This window comes from Durio zibethinus, chromosome 10 (genome assembly GCF_047325235.1).
Source record: "Durio zibethinus cultivar Kanyao isolate XHJ-2024 chromosome 10, ASM4732523v1, whole genome shotgun sequence".
Classification (NCBI taxonomy): Eukaryota; Viridiplantae; Streptophyta; class Magnoliopsida; order Malvales; family Malvaceae; genus Durio; species Durio zibethinus.
Genome location: NC_143171.1, coordinates 25458679 through 25473414, shown reverse-complemented (window position 1 = coordinate 25473414; position 14736 = coordinate 25458679).

The window sequence follows — 14736 nt, the reverse complement described above, 5'->3', positions numbered from 1 at the left end:
GTTTAATATTTATTTAGTATAGGTGAATCAATAAATTGGCTTATCACTATTATGTTATTGTTATACATTTTGTCATAACCGTTTTAGAATTGTTAGATGAATTTAAAAATAAATGAAGTCGCTATCATTTTTTTTTACTAGATGTGATTGATTTTTTAAAAAGATTAATTAAATTTATTAAAAATATAATTTTTGGGTTTGCAAATATAATTTAAATTCGAGAGTTGATTATGCGTAGGAAATAATTAGTACCTTCACTACGCTTTTTGAAAAATGGTACTAATTAATTATGTGTTATTTTTTAATTTTGACAACAAAATCTTAATTTGCGTATTTAAAAATAATTCTCATGACTACCTTTATTACTTTATTTTCATTTCTAGTTTTGTTATTTCTTCTGCTTTTCTTTTTTACAAAATTTTCTTTATTATTTTTATTATTTTTAAGATTAATCCATTTTATTTTAAAAAAATAAATTAGAACCTAATTATTAAAGAAACTCTAAAAACATTCCAATATATTAGTAACATTGAAAGAAATTTTCTCACCTAGGAAGTTTTAGGAATCACTACTCGAATTTTTTTAAAATATTATTGTCAAAGACTCGTATTTATTATTTAAAAATTAATTATGATATGCAGGCAATGCAAATTATTAAATACTAGTGCGCATGTTTTATTTATCTCTTTTTTTTAAAGAAAATTGTTTATTGATAATTTTGTATTATATATATTTTAGAAGAAAAGAAAGATTTTTATTGCATTGAATTTTTTTTTATAAATACTCCAATATATTGATAGTATTAAAAAACAATTCTCATTTAGAGATTCTTAAGTATCACTACTCATATTAACTTAGAATCTCATCATTAGATAAAAATTTTTCTTTTTACTCTCTTTATTTACAAGTAATCCTTTTTAGAACAAATATAGCTTTTCTTATAGAAAAATTTGTTTATTGATTTTTGCATTTTTATTATTTACTATTTATTTTTTTTATTTTTTTAAATAGAAGAAAAAGGAATTTATATTTTTATTGAAAATTTTTTATAAATACTCTAATAACTAATATCATTTAAAAAAAATTCTTACCTAGAGATTTTGTAGGAATCACTATACAAATTTTCTTAGAATCTCATTGTTATATAAAATTTCACTTTTTTCATTTGTTATTATTAATTTTAGTTAAACTTTGTTTATTTTATAGAAAAAGAAGGAAAATTTATTCTTATTTTATTTATTACTCTTTCATTTTTTAGTTTTATTTTTAAAGTAAACTTTTATATTTATTTTGTAACGAAATTTAAAATTATCAAAAATTTAAACTCTATTTTTATATAAAGAATATTTTGGAACATAAAAAAAACTAAAAAAAACTAAATTAGATCAATCAATGGTCTAGAGTTGTTCAATGGATTAGAGTGGTTTCCTGCTATTCAAGTAGTCCAGAGTGATTTTTTACGATTCAAATCGGATCAAATCTAGTTCAATACCAATTCAGTTGGACCGATCAAAGTCTAGTTAGCTACCTGTCATAACGTCTAGATCCGAGGATCCATCACTAGACATTGACTTGAAGGAGTCACCACCAATCTTTTTTATCTAGGTGCGATTGACCACCTAAAGAGTCTGTTCTTTCAGGGAATACCTAAGTTTAAGGGTCCCTAAAAGAATAGGTTCAAGTCTATTAACTAGAACAGGATTCGAGAGTTCGGTTACGTGTGAGGAAGGTTATAACACCCTCACAACACCCATCAAAAGATGGTACCAGCTTAAATTTGTGTTATCCAATGAGCCTTAAAATTTTATCAAGTAATTAATTATTGGAAATTATTCTCAATTGACTCTAATACTTTTAGCAGAAAATTGAAAAAATTCCCTCACCTTAGGATTATGCAAGAAAACTACTGTTTCACTTGTAGAGGCTCCATCGTCGGATTATTTAACATTAAAAAATAAAAAAGAAGAAAAGAATGATTGTTTTTGTGCAGGAAAAATTGATACTTTCAACTTTTCCCCAAAATATTTTTTAGAAATTTTAATCTCGAGGAAAATTGATACTTTCAACTTTTTCCCAAAATATCTTTCGAAACTTTAATTTCGAGAAAAATTTATACTTTCAACTTTTCCTTAAAAAAACTTTTTTTTAAATTTATTTTTAGGAAAAATTGATACTTTCAATTTTTTCCCAAAAATATTTTTTGGAAACTTTGATTTTCGAGGAAAATTGATACTTTCAACTTTTCCTCAAAAATATTTTTTGGAAACTTTAATTTCGAGAAAAATTGATACTTTCAACTTTTCCCCAAAAATATTTTTTTTGGATTTTATCTAAAGAAAATAAAATAATAAAACAAAGTGGAAATAAAAAAATAAATAAATAAAAGAAAAGTAAAACAAAAATAAAAATAAAAATAAAATAAAGATAAAAGAATATTAAATAAACTTAATCTAATAATAAAAAATAAATTAATTAATTAATTAAAAAAAAACTTGGAGCGGCTCGGAGAATGGCTCGGCTCGACTAACGGCTCAGGGAGGTAGATCATGTGCGGGTCGAAAAGCGGGTTGACACTCGGGTCGGGTCGGATCTTGGCAAAGCGCGCGGATCCTCTGGGTTATTTAACGCAAAAACGATGTTGTTTTGGGAGGATATATAAGGCCGGTTCCTTCAATTTTTCAGCAGAAGCCATCTCTCCTCTCCTCTCTTCTTTCTTTTTCTCTCCCTTCTCTCTAAAACTTCTGAAGAACTCCGATTGAATATTCATCAGATTCTGAAAAATTGGTCGGAATCTAGGTTTTTCGTCGAAAGTTTACCGAAAAATTGGTCAGTTTCTGAGAATCTTCACCGAAAATTGGGCAGCTAGCTGAAAACTTCAAACTTGGATGGAATTATCATCAAAAAATTCAACTTTCGTCGAAAAGTTCATCGGAATCTGAAAATTTTCCAAAATTTTTCAAAAAAAAAAAATCACAGAAAAATCTCCAAAAATTCCCCCCGATTCCTAAAGCTATTCTAACGCTTTTAAAACCCTTTTAGCTTTCAAAAATCTTCTGTCTGGTTTTTTCTTCCTCAGCTAGTAGCTTCTTTCTCTCTTTTTTTCTGTGTGTTCCTTCTGTTCCTGAGGATCCCTTTTATAGGGATTGATCAGAAGAGTTTCTGATCAATCCCAATTCCTCTTTGGATCGGGATTCAATCATTGAATCCAACATGGACTTTTCTGATTGAATCCCAATCCAATTTTAGCCGAATAAATCAAAGAAATAAAAAAATAAAATAAATCAGATAAATCAAAAAATTAACAGATAAATTAAAATTAAATAACAGATAATATATAATCTGATATACATATAAATATTAACAGAAAAAAAAAATAAAGATATATACATATTAATAAATAGTAGTAATAAATGAGTAAATACCTAAGATAAAAATAAAAGAAAAAAATATAAAATAATAATAAAAATAAAAATAAAAATAAAAATGTAAAATACAAAAAAAATAAAAATAAAATAGACTTACCTATTTGGACCAGGCCCAATTGATTTGGGCTTGGACCAAATTGAGTGTCTACAACTGCCCCTCTTTGCACATTTTCTGTAAAACAGAAATTGCGCAAAGATGTAGACATCCAGTCAAGACTCAACTCGACATTTTTTATTTTTTTGTTTTTTGTTTTTTTTGTTTTTGATCAAAGCTCCTCTAAGCAGAGGCTCAATGACTTTGAGAAACATAAATGGCTCTTCCAATCAGAGGCTCAACGACTTTGGAAAATAAATGCTCTAATCAGAGGCTCAACAACTTTGAAAAATAAATTGCTCCTCTAAACAGAGACATCACGACTTTGAAAAGTAAATTGCTTCTCTAAACAGAGGCACCACGACTTTGGAAAGTAAATTGCTCCTTTAAACAGAAGCACCACGACTTTTGAAAAGTAAATTGCTCCTTGACAATCATGTCCAAAGGAGTTGAAAATTGTGTTTGAAGGAATTTTAGGAGATTATGCCCAAAGGTCTTATAAATCAACCATGATACCAAAAGACATCCTATTTCAAGAATTAGGAACTTACCTAACAAGTTTCTTCTCAAATTTGAAAATATCTTCACATCTGTCTTCTTTATGTGGGATGTTGGAATACTCCTGCTTCTTGAATTTATATACTATATTTTCCTGAAAGTAGTATATGCTATGCAATGCATATGAATTTCAATGCATGCTATGCAAATGTTGGCCAATTAATTCCTATTCAATGTATGGTACTCAAGTTTCTCAAGCTCTTTTTTTAGGCATCAAGCCCTTTTGATTCTTCAAAGATCCAATTACACTGCTCTTCTAAGATCGAGCCAGTGTAGCTCTTAATTGTCTCTTCCACTCACATTCTTCCTGTAAGAAATCTCTTCCCAGATTCAATGTCCTAATCAGGAACTGAACATCTCGATTTTGCCTTTATCACTCTTGACTTATTCAATGTAATATAAAAAAAATCTTTCATGTTGTTATTCATTCATCAATCTTTATTTCAAACTCAAAAAGTAAGAATGCATTTGCACATTTCTTCTATGGTGGGGTACTAAGAAGAAAGGAATATGAATGGTTGAGAAACAGTCATAAGAAAAAGACACAAAGAATGAAATAGAATGTCTCTTATTAGCAAAATGTTGGCTAATTTCAGCCAAGGGAGAATTACAAGGATAAGTATGGGGACAAAGCCCAAAATGAACAATCAGGTAATCATGATAACACATCTCAAAGTTTTTTCTGAAAACCCAACCTTCTGATGTATTTAACAAACTTGGAACTCTTCCGAATTTGCTAGCCTCCATGTCAGCGGACTTTTAAATTCGATGCTGTATTCTCCTTATCTAAGCTGCCTTTTCGGGTTTTCAACTTAGACAAACCCCCTATGACTCAAACCGTCCTTTTAGGGTTTTCGCCTTGAGTCCTCCTTTTTCATTCACTTTTTTTTTCTTTTTTTAAATTTTAAATTTTAAATTTTTTAAATTTTTAATTGTTTCATTTTTTTAAGCATAGTATTTCTTCATAGCATCAAAATTTATAGGATGGGGTAAATCATTTCCATCCATCTTAGTTAGTATCAGCGCTCTACCCGAAAAAGCCCGTCTCACGACATACGGTCTTTCCCAATTCGAAGTCCATTTTTCTCTACTATCGTGTTGGATTGAGAGAATTCTTTTCAAGACCAACTCTCATTCTCGAAAGCAATGGGGTCGAATCTTCTTATCATGAGCCCTCATCATTCTTCTTTGATATAGCTGACCATGGCACAGTGCAGTCAATCTCTTTTCTTCTATGAAATTTAACTGCTCATAATGTTCTCGAATCCATTCAGCTTCTTCTAATTCAACTTTTTTTAAAACTCTCAAGGAGGGGATCTCTACTTCCACTGGTAGTATAGCTTCCATCCCATAAACAAAAGAAAATAGGGTTACCCCAGTAGAGGTGCGAACTGACATTCGATATGCATGCAATGCAAATGGCAACTTTTCATGCCAATCTTTGTAAGTCTTGATCATTTTTTCCAAAATCTTTTTTATATTCTTATTGGCTGCCTCAACTACCCCATTCATTTTGGACGGTATGGTGCCAAGTTATGATGCTTGACCTTATATTGAGCACATATTTCTTGCATCATCTTACTATTTAGATTCTTGGTATTGTCTGAAATAATTCTCTTCGAAAGTCCATATCTACAGATGATCTCTCTCTTTATGAACTTGTAAACCACAGATCGTGTCACACTTGCATATGATGTTACCTCTACCTATTTTGTGAAGTAATCTATCATCATAAAAATGAATCTATGCCCGTTAGAAGCCTTTGGGGTGATTGGACCAATGACATCCATGCCCCATATTAAGAATGACCATGGTGGTGCCATAACATGTAAAGCAGATGACGGAGCATGGATCTTATCAGCATATATCTAGCATTTACGGCATTTACGAGCATATTCAATGCAATCATTCTTCATCGTCAACCAATAATATCTTGATCTCATGATTTGTCTCGCCATCATATGTCCACTGGTATGTGCCCCACATATTCCATCATGCACTTCTTCAATGATTCTCCTCGCTTCAATCTTACTTACGCACCTCAATAATACTTGATCCCTGCTTTTTTTGTACAGGACATCCCCATCCAGGAAAAAGCTCATAGCCAATCTTCGGATGACCTTTTTATCATTTTTTATTGCTTGAACTGGGTACTGCTAATCCTTAATATACTGTAGGATGTCATAATACTATGGCTTTCCATCTTCTTCTTCCTCTACATTAGAGTAATAAGCTGGTATATCCTTAACATCTAACTTGATGGGTTGAATATCAGTATTATCATTAATTCGAATCATTACAGCCAGAGTAACCAATGCATCAGCAATCAAATTCTCTTCTCGAGGTAAGTGGTCAAACTGGATATCTTCAAATTGTTTCATCAACTCTAGAATATACTTATGATATGGAACGAGTTTTGAATCTCTCATCTCCCATTCTCCTTTCAACTGATATATAACTAGAGCTGAGTCTCTAAACACTTCAGTGCTTTCACTTTTCTATCTATAGCAGCTTGTAAGCCCATGACACATGCCTCATATTCAGCGATGTTATTTGTGTAATTAAAATTTAACCTTGCTGTTACAGGGTAGTATTCTTCTTTTGGAGAAATCAGAATTACCCCAATTCCATGCCCCAAGGCATTAGCAGCTCCTTCAAAGTACATTCTCCAACATTTTTCTCCATGCTTCCCTTCCTCCAGTTGGAAAATAGTCATTAGGTCTTCATCAGGGAATTTCAACTTTATTGGGTCATACTCTTCAGTAACACGATCTGCAAGACATTTTGCTATAGCACCCCCTTTTATTATTTTTTTGGCTCACATATATAATATCATATTTTGAGAGCATTACTTGCCATCTAGCAATTCTTTCAAACAAAGAAGGCTTCTCGAAGATGTACTTAATTGGATCCAGTTTCGCTATGAGCCACATAGTATGATAGAGCATATACTATCTGAGTCTTTTGGCAGTCCACGCTAATGCATAACACATTTTCTCCAATGAAGAATACTTGGATTCATATTCCATGAACTTTTTACTCGGATAGTAAATAGCTCTCTCCTTTCAGCTAGCCTCGTCTTGCTGCCCCAGTACATATCCCATTGAATTTTCACATACAGTTAAATATAAAATTAAAGGTTTCCTTGGAACAGATGGTACCAATACTGGAAGGTTCGATAAGTATTGCTTAATTTTATCAAACGCCTCTTGACATTCTTCATTCCATTTCTCAGGATTATTCTTACAGAGAAGCTTAAATATGGGATCACATTTGTAAGTAAGCTGAGAGATAAACCAAGAAATGTAGTTCAATCTCTCCAGAAAACCTCGAACTTCCTTTGGTGTGCTGAGAGGTGATAGATTTTGAATGGTCCATATCTTATCAGGATCAACTTCAATTCCTTTTTCACTGACCACAAAGCTTAGCAACTTTCTTGATTTTACCCCAAATGTGCACTTGGCTGGGTTTAATTTGAGCTGAAATCTTTTCAACCTCTCAAATAACTTTCTGAGGCTAGTGACATGATCTTCATCCTCACAAGACTTTGTAATCATATCATCTACAAACATCTCGATCTCTTTGTGCATCATGTCATGGAAGAGTGTTACCATGGCCCTTTGATATGTTGCTCAAGCATTCTTTAACCCAAAAGGCATGACTTTGTAGCAAAAAGTTCCCCACATAGTCACAAAAGTAGTCTTTTCCATATCATCTACAGCCATTTTTATTTGATTATACTTTGAAAAAGCATCCATAAAAGAAAAAATTAAATGCTTAACCATGTTATCTACCAGTGTATCGATATGAGGCAAAGGAAAGTTATCCTTTGGGCTAGCCTTATTCAAGTCTTGATAGTCTACACACATTTGTACCTTTCCATCTTTCTTAAGAATTAAGACTATATTGGCTACCCATTCTGGATACTTAACCACTTGTAGAAAACCTGCATCAAATTGTTTCTTCACCTTTTCTTTAATCTTTAGTAGCATTTTGAGCTTCATCCATCTCAGTTTCTGCTGAACTGGCTTACATTCTAGCTTTAGGGGCAATCTGTGCTCCACTATCTCTATGCTCAGCCCTGACATATCCTGGTAAGACCAAGCAAATACATCTACAAATTTTCGAAGTAAGTTTGCCAATCGTTGCCTATCTCTTGATGAAAGTAAAGTGCCCATTCTAACTTTTTTCTTATTCTCTTCATCTCCCAGATTCACTAAGTCCACTACCTCCTGATGAGGCTCAATTGGCTTATTTTCTTGTTCAATCAATCTCATTAGGTCCAGAGGCATAACATATTCTTTAGAATTATTTTCATTGTCAAGGTCATCAGTGTTAATTGAATTCTCAAAACTAATCTCTTGATTGTTATCATGATTATCTTCATGTTCATTTAAAGACCTGAAATTGAATGAAATGGGATATGTTGGCAAGATGTGCTTGGAAAGATGGAAATAATGAAGACACAAGAAGAAATGAATGAAAATGCATCATTCCTATTTTTTATTAAAAATAATAAAAGACAAATAGCCCAAACAAAAAAATCACCCTAATGCCTTGGGCAATAGCTATTTAGATGTTACAATTACATTGTATTAGTATCAAAAGTCACAAGCATCTCGATGGTACTCCAATTATTCAACTTATAATCTGACGGACAAAGGCGAACTCACTCCTCTTGATTAAGTCCCACTTTATCTTCACTTATAGCATTCACATTATGATTTGGCAAAGAATTGCCACTAACATTCAGTGCAGTCACCCATCCCATATCAAAGCAAATAATCTCATCCTTGATCAACCGTTGCACTTTGTGTTTCAGGGTGGTGCAATTTTCAGTTGAGTGACCAGCAATCCTATAATGGTAGTCATAATGGGCTGTGGGATCGTACCATTTGGGGTAAGGTGGCTTGAGGGGTTTCAATTTACTTGAAGCAATCAAATGACTGTTGTAAAGCTCCTTATATCTGTATAAGTCATTAGAATTGGGTCAAACACAAGTTTCTCACAAGTAATTTGTTGCTCCCGCGAACCATCTATGGGGTTAGTTGGGCGATTTTGAGGTCTTGGGGTAGGATGATTGTTAGGACTGTACATGGTATTTTGAGGCCTATGAGGGGTTTGATATGTTTGGGGGTATGGTGATTGTACAAATGGTTGGTATGGGTGAAGGAAAGTGTTATTTACAGTAGGATAATATGGCAGATATTCTGGTGGTGAGTAGGGTTGATAGCCTCCAAATTACTGTCTATCAAAGCTCACAGCCTGAGCTTTAGTTTCTTTCTTTTTCGAAACTCTCTTGCTAGATGCTTCATTTTCTTCTAGCTTGCCATTCTTGATGGCACTCTCAATAATTTCTCCCAAAATTACCATATCAGCAAAGTTTTTCGTTGCATTTCCTATCATCTTTTCATAATATGGAGGTTTTAAAGTGCTAACAAACAGCACTGTAGTCTTTTTTTCAGTCAAAAGAGGTTGTACTTGAGAAGCAGTATCCCTCTACCTCTTGGCATACTCTTTAAAAGACTCGTTTGCCTTTTTTTCTAGATTCTGTAAAGATAAACGATCAGGGGCCAAATTGATAATATATCGATATTGATCGATGAAGTCATGTGCCATATCGCTCCAAGAGCGAATGCAAATTCTGTCCAGCTGAACATACCATCTGGTCGCAGAGCCAGTAAGGCTATCATGAAAGACATGCATTAATAGTTTTTCATCATGAACATGAGCTGTCATCTTTCGATAATACATTGTGATGTGAGTTCTAGGGCACTTTGTACCGTCATATTTTTTAAATTTTGGTACTTTGAACTTATGAGGAATGACCACATTAAGGACTAGGCAGAGCCCAGCAGCATCAACTGACCCATAAAAACTAAATCCTTTCACAGCCCGTAGCTTTTGCTCTAGCATACTAATCTTGGAACTTTTCTGAGTTTCCACTTTTATCTTTTCTTTCTCCTTCTCTTTTAAATCATCTAGATCAGGAATTGGCTCTACCACTTTTTCAGTAAAGATAGGATTTCCATAGCTATTATAATGCCCTGGGTTAGAGGCTGACGGTATTCCAGGATATGTTGGATATGTGAAGTGCTACAGTGGAACCTCTTGAGCAAACTGGGCTTGAGATGGGCCAAAACCTGAAAGATATAAAGAGTCAGCCACTTCTTACAAAGAGGGAACTTGTTGGCTTGCATTTTCTTTAACTCTCTTTCCTTTCTTCAGGTTATTAAGAGCATCCAAAATCTTGCTTAACTCACTTTCCATCTTCTCTTGTGCTTTTTCTATTTTTTCAAATTTGTGAGAGTTTTTTTGCTCCATTTGTCTGGCTTTGGATCTTGTGTTGTATCGATGGGCAGGGTTATCGCTAGATGGAGCTATCCTTGAACCTTGAGTACCATATCTTAGAATTAGTAAATTTGCATGACTATCACATAGTTACTTTGTTAAGTGTAATGAATAAGAATGCAATGAATGAAAAATGCATGTATGCAAAGAACATTTTTCTTAAAAACGGTATTCAACTAAAAGATTTCATTTATTCCAAAAAAACTTTTATCTACATTGAGTTTATCATCCTAGAATTATAGCCATAAAATTATTTGATCTGTTCATACTAGGCCTTGGCTTCTTCGATGGAGTTCAACAGATGCTGTCTATGTTCTCTTACTGGGGTCACCATTTGTCTTAATGCCTTTGCCTCTTTCACCATCTCTCTTGCCTTGCATACCCCTTTACAGATTTGGGTTGTTAGGTGCTCAATGTATTTTTGCCTTCCTAAGTTCTCTCTTTTACCACACCAGACTTGGTATGATAATTCTCTATGTTCTCTAACTAATGCAGTAATGTGGTCTCCTTGTTCATTCAACTTTTGACTTAGCCTGCTCAAATAACTGTTTAGCATGTTAATTTCTGCCTGTGCTTCGGTACTTTCTTCTTTCAATTCAGCATACTCTTTCTTCAATCTTGTATTTCCTCAGTCAACTCGATAATGGTTATCTTTTTGGCCTTTTCTCTCACATATAATCTTTTATGCTCTTAGTGTAGCTTTGTTAGATCTTCAATAGCTATATTACGTTCTCTAACAATTTTGTAAACTTTAACTTCATAACTTTTGGCTCTATCTTTCCACTGAGCTTTTTCTTCTTGAAGCTTCTGGATTTCTTGCTTTAACTTACCTTTTTCAGACTCAAATTCTTTTATTGCAAGCTCTAATTCTGATGGTGTCTCTTCAAGCTTTTCTTCTGTTGGTGGTTGAGAGATTTCATAAGTGAATACCATTTCTTGTCTTCTTTTTGTTCTCCAAACCAAGTACCCTGGGGTGATTTATCAGTAAATGGCCCAAGACTCACTCTTCGGGGATTTTTCCATGTTTTAATTATCTCATTCATCCTCTGAAATGCTTTTGGCTCACTGTTAGAGAAATCTAACTGATGAAGCCCATAAGTCATAGGAATGAACTGTTCTCCCCCAAATTACCTTCTCACTAGGAGTGGTGCATAATTTTTCACTCCTCATAAACTAAGAAGTGGAACCACTGTACTATCCCCACATTGGTACAACATAGGCTCACGATTCATCCATGGGGCCAACCATCTTACCTTGGCGCTTTTCAACTCTTGTAGGAAAGTTATCCATTCTTGTTTAGACTTTTGTTTGGACCACCCACTTTCACAGAATTCCTTAATCGGGACACAATTACGGATATAAAGCTTCAAGAAAGCACCATTTCCCTGTTCAAAATGGTTTTTCATCCATAAGTATAATAACTGTATGTAACCTATGAAGAGCCCTCCATTCCGATGACAATAACTCAAAGATCTAATAGTCTCTGCTAATATTATCGTTGAAGGATTACAGCCATTGATCACACTCTCGAAGAAGTCAACCACCGCTATCTCAATATATCCCAAAACCTTTAGAAAGATCACCAGTCTGTATATGGCCAAGGCAAATATATCTAACCCCCGTTCTTCATTGGCATGTTGCATCAGAAACTCATGAAAGAACTTCTAAGGTAGGCAAACATGTTCTTGTTTCTTCTTTGTATGAGAATCCACAACTTCCTTGTCTATCCCCATGAGTTGAGCCAGACCTTTACGAAATCCTGACTTGTGTTTTTTTTACATATATCTGGTTAGGAGCCTTGAGGTGCAAACCCAGTAAAATAGAATATTCTTCAATGGTGGGAGTCATATCAACTTTATTGAAGATGAAACACTTGTATACAAGATCCCAGAATTGTGTTACAGCTCTGATTAGTTGATCATCTACTACTACTGCTGGAAGGTGTGCTATATGACTGTGTCTCTGGCAAAATTGCTCTTATTTTGACGAGCTCATCTTCTTTCAGATATCAACCAAATCTTTTAGATTGTTCTGTTTAATAAGGATAGATGTTTCTTGAGACAGAGTAGAATCATACCCGATTGGCAAGCAATCTTTCATCTTCAGTTGAATCTTTTTTGACTGGGCCCTTACTTCATTGGGTATCCCACAGGGTGCTAATACAGATGAAAAACAAACTAGTCGTTCAGTGGAGTCCATGAAAAAATTTGTTGAAGACCATTTTTCAAGCAAATATTCTTTATGCAACTTTATGACATGCATATGAACCAATGCAAAAGAATAAGAAAAAGGTTAGTATACCCAGAAAAAGAATAAATAAATAGCTAAGTAAATTTAAACATCATATAGAGTAAAAGGAATGAATCCTATGCTTTTGGTTGATTCTAAAAGAGAAGAGTGATGGCTCTATCTATAGGTTAGACACACTTAAGGTTCACTATATGTGGTTTTAAGGTCAAAGTCTAAAGGTTCCCAAATTGCTCCTTACATCATTGTGCATCATAGACTAGTAAGGCACCCTAATCCTCACCAATTACAGGCTACAAGCGGAAAAGGTTCAATTTGAGTAGGAGTATTTCGTTAGCCACTACGGAGGCATTAGACCTCATAAAAGTAATAGGTACTTTACTCCCTTCTAGAGGGACGGAGCTCGGGTGTAGAGCTCATGTTATGCACATGCATATGAATGACATAATTAACAAAGCAAATAAACATGAATGAATAATAACACATATATACAACAAAGTTTAATTTTATTAAGCTTTTGGATAACATAAATTATTTGCTGGCCTGACTCTCAGTATCCCTAGTGGGGTCGTCAAGCTGTTATAACGTCTAGATCTAGAGATCTATCGCTAGACATTGACTTGAAGCAATCACCACCAATCTTTTTTATCTAGGTGCGATTGGCCACCTAAGGAATCTGTCCTTTCAAGGAACACCTAAGTTTAAAGGTCCCTAAAAGAATAGGTTCAGGTCTACTAACTAGAACAGGGTTCGAGAGTTCGGTTATGTGTGAGAAAGGTTATAGCACCCTCACAATGCCCATCAAAAGATGGTACCAGCTTAAATTTATGTTATCCAATGAGCCTTAACTGACTCTAATACTTTTAGCAGAAAATTGAGAAAATTTCTTCACCTCAGGAGTATGCAAGAAAACTATTATTTCACTTGTAAAGGCTCCATTGTCGGATTATTTAACATTAAAAAATAAAAAGAAAGAAAAGAATGATTGTTTTTGTGCAGAAAAAATTGATACTTTCAACTTTTTCCCAAAATATTTTTTAGAAATTTTAATCTCGAGGAAAATTGATACTTTCAACTTTTCCCCAAAATATCTTTTGAAACTTTAATTTCGAGAAAATTTGATACTTTCAACTTTTCCTCAAAAAAACTTTTTTTGAAAATTTATTTCTAGGGAAAATTGATACTTTCAATTTTTCCCCAAAAATATTTTTTGGAAACTTTGATTTTCGAGATAAATTGATACTTTCAACTTTTCCTCAAAAAAACTTTTTTTGAAAATTTATTTTTAAGAAAAATTGATACTTTTAACTTTTCCCCAAAAATATTTTTTGGAAACTTTAATTTCGAGGAAAATTGATACTTTCAACTTTTTCTCAAAAACCGTTTTAAAAATTTATTTTTAAGAAAAATTGATACTTTCAACTTTTCCCCAAAAATACTTTTTTTGAATTTTATCTAAAGAAAATAAAATAATAAAACAAAGTGGAAATAAAAAAAATAAAATAAAGAAAAGAAAAACAAAAGGAAAAATAAAATAAAGATAAAAGAATGTTAAATAAACCTAATCTAATAATAAAAAATAAATAAATAAATAAATTAAAAAAAAACTTGGAGTAGCTCAGAGAACGCGGCTCAAAAGGTCAGCTCGGCTAACAGCTCAGGGAGACAGATCACGCGCGGGTCGAAAAGCGGGTCGACACTCGGGTCGGATAGGATGTTGATAAAACACGCGGATCCTCTGAGTTATTTAATGCAAAAACGGCATCGTTTTGAGAGTGTATATAAGGTTGGTTCCTTCATTTTTTCAGCAAAAGCCCTCTCCCCTCTTTCTCTCTTCTTTTTTTTTCTCTCCCTTCTCTCTAAAACTTCTGAAGAACTTCGGTTGAATATTCATCGGATTCTGGAAAATTGGTCGAAATCTAGGTTTTTCGTCGAAAGTTCACCGGAAAGTTGGTCGGTTTCTGGGAATCTTCACCGAAAACTGGGCGGCTAGTCGGAAACTTCAAACTTGGCCGGAATTGTAGCCAAAAAATTCAACTTTCACCGGAAAGTTCACCGGAA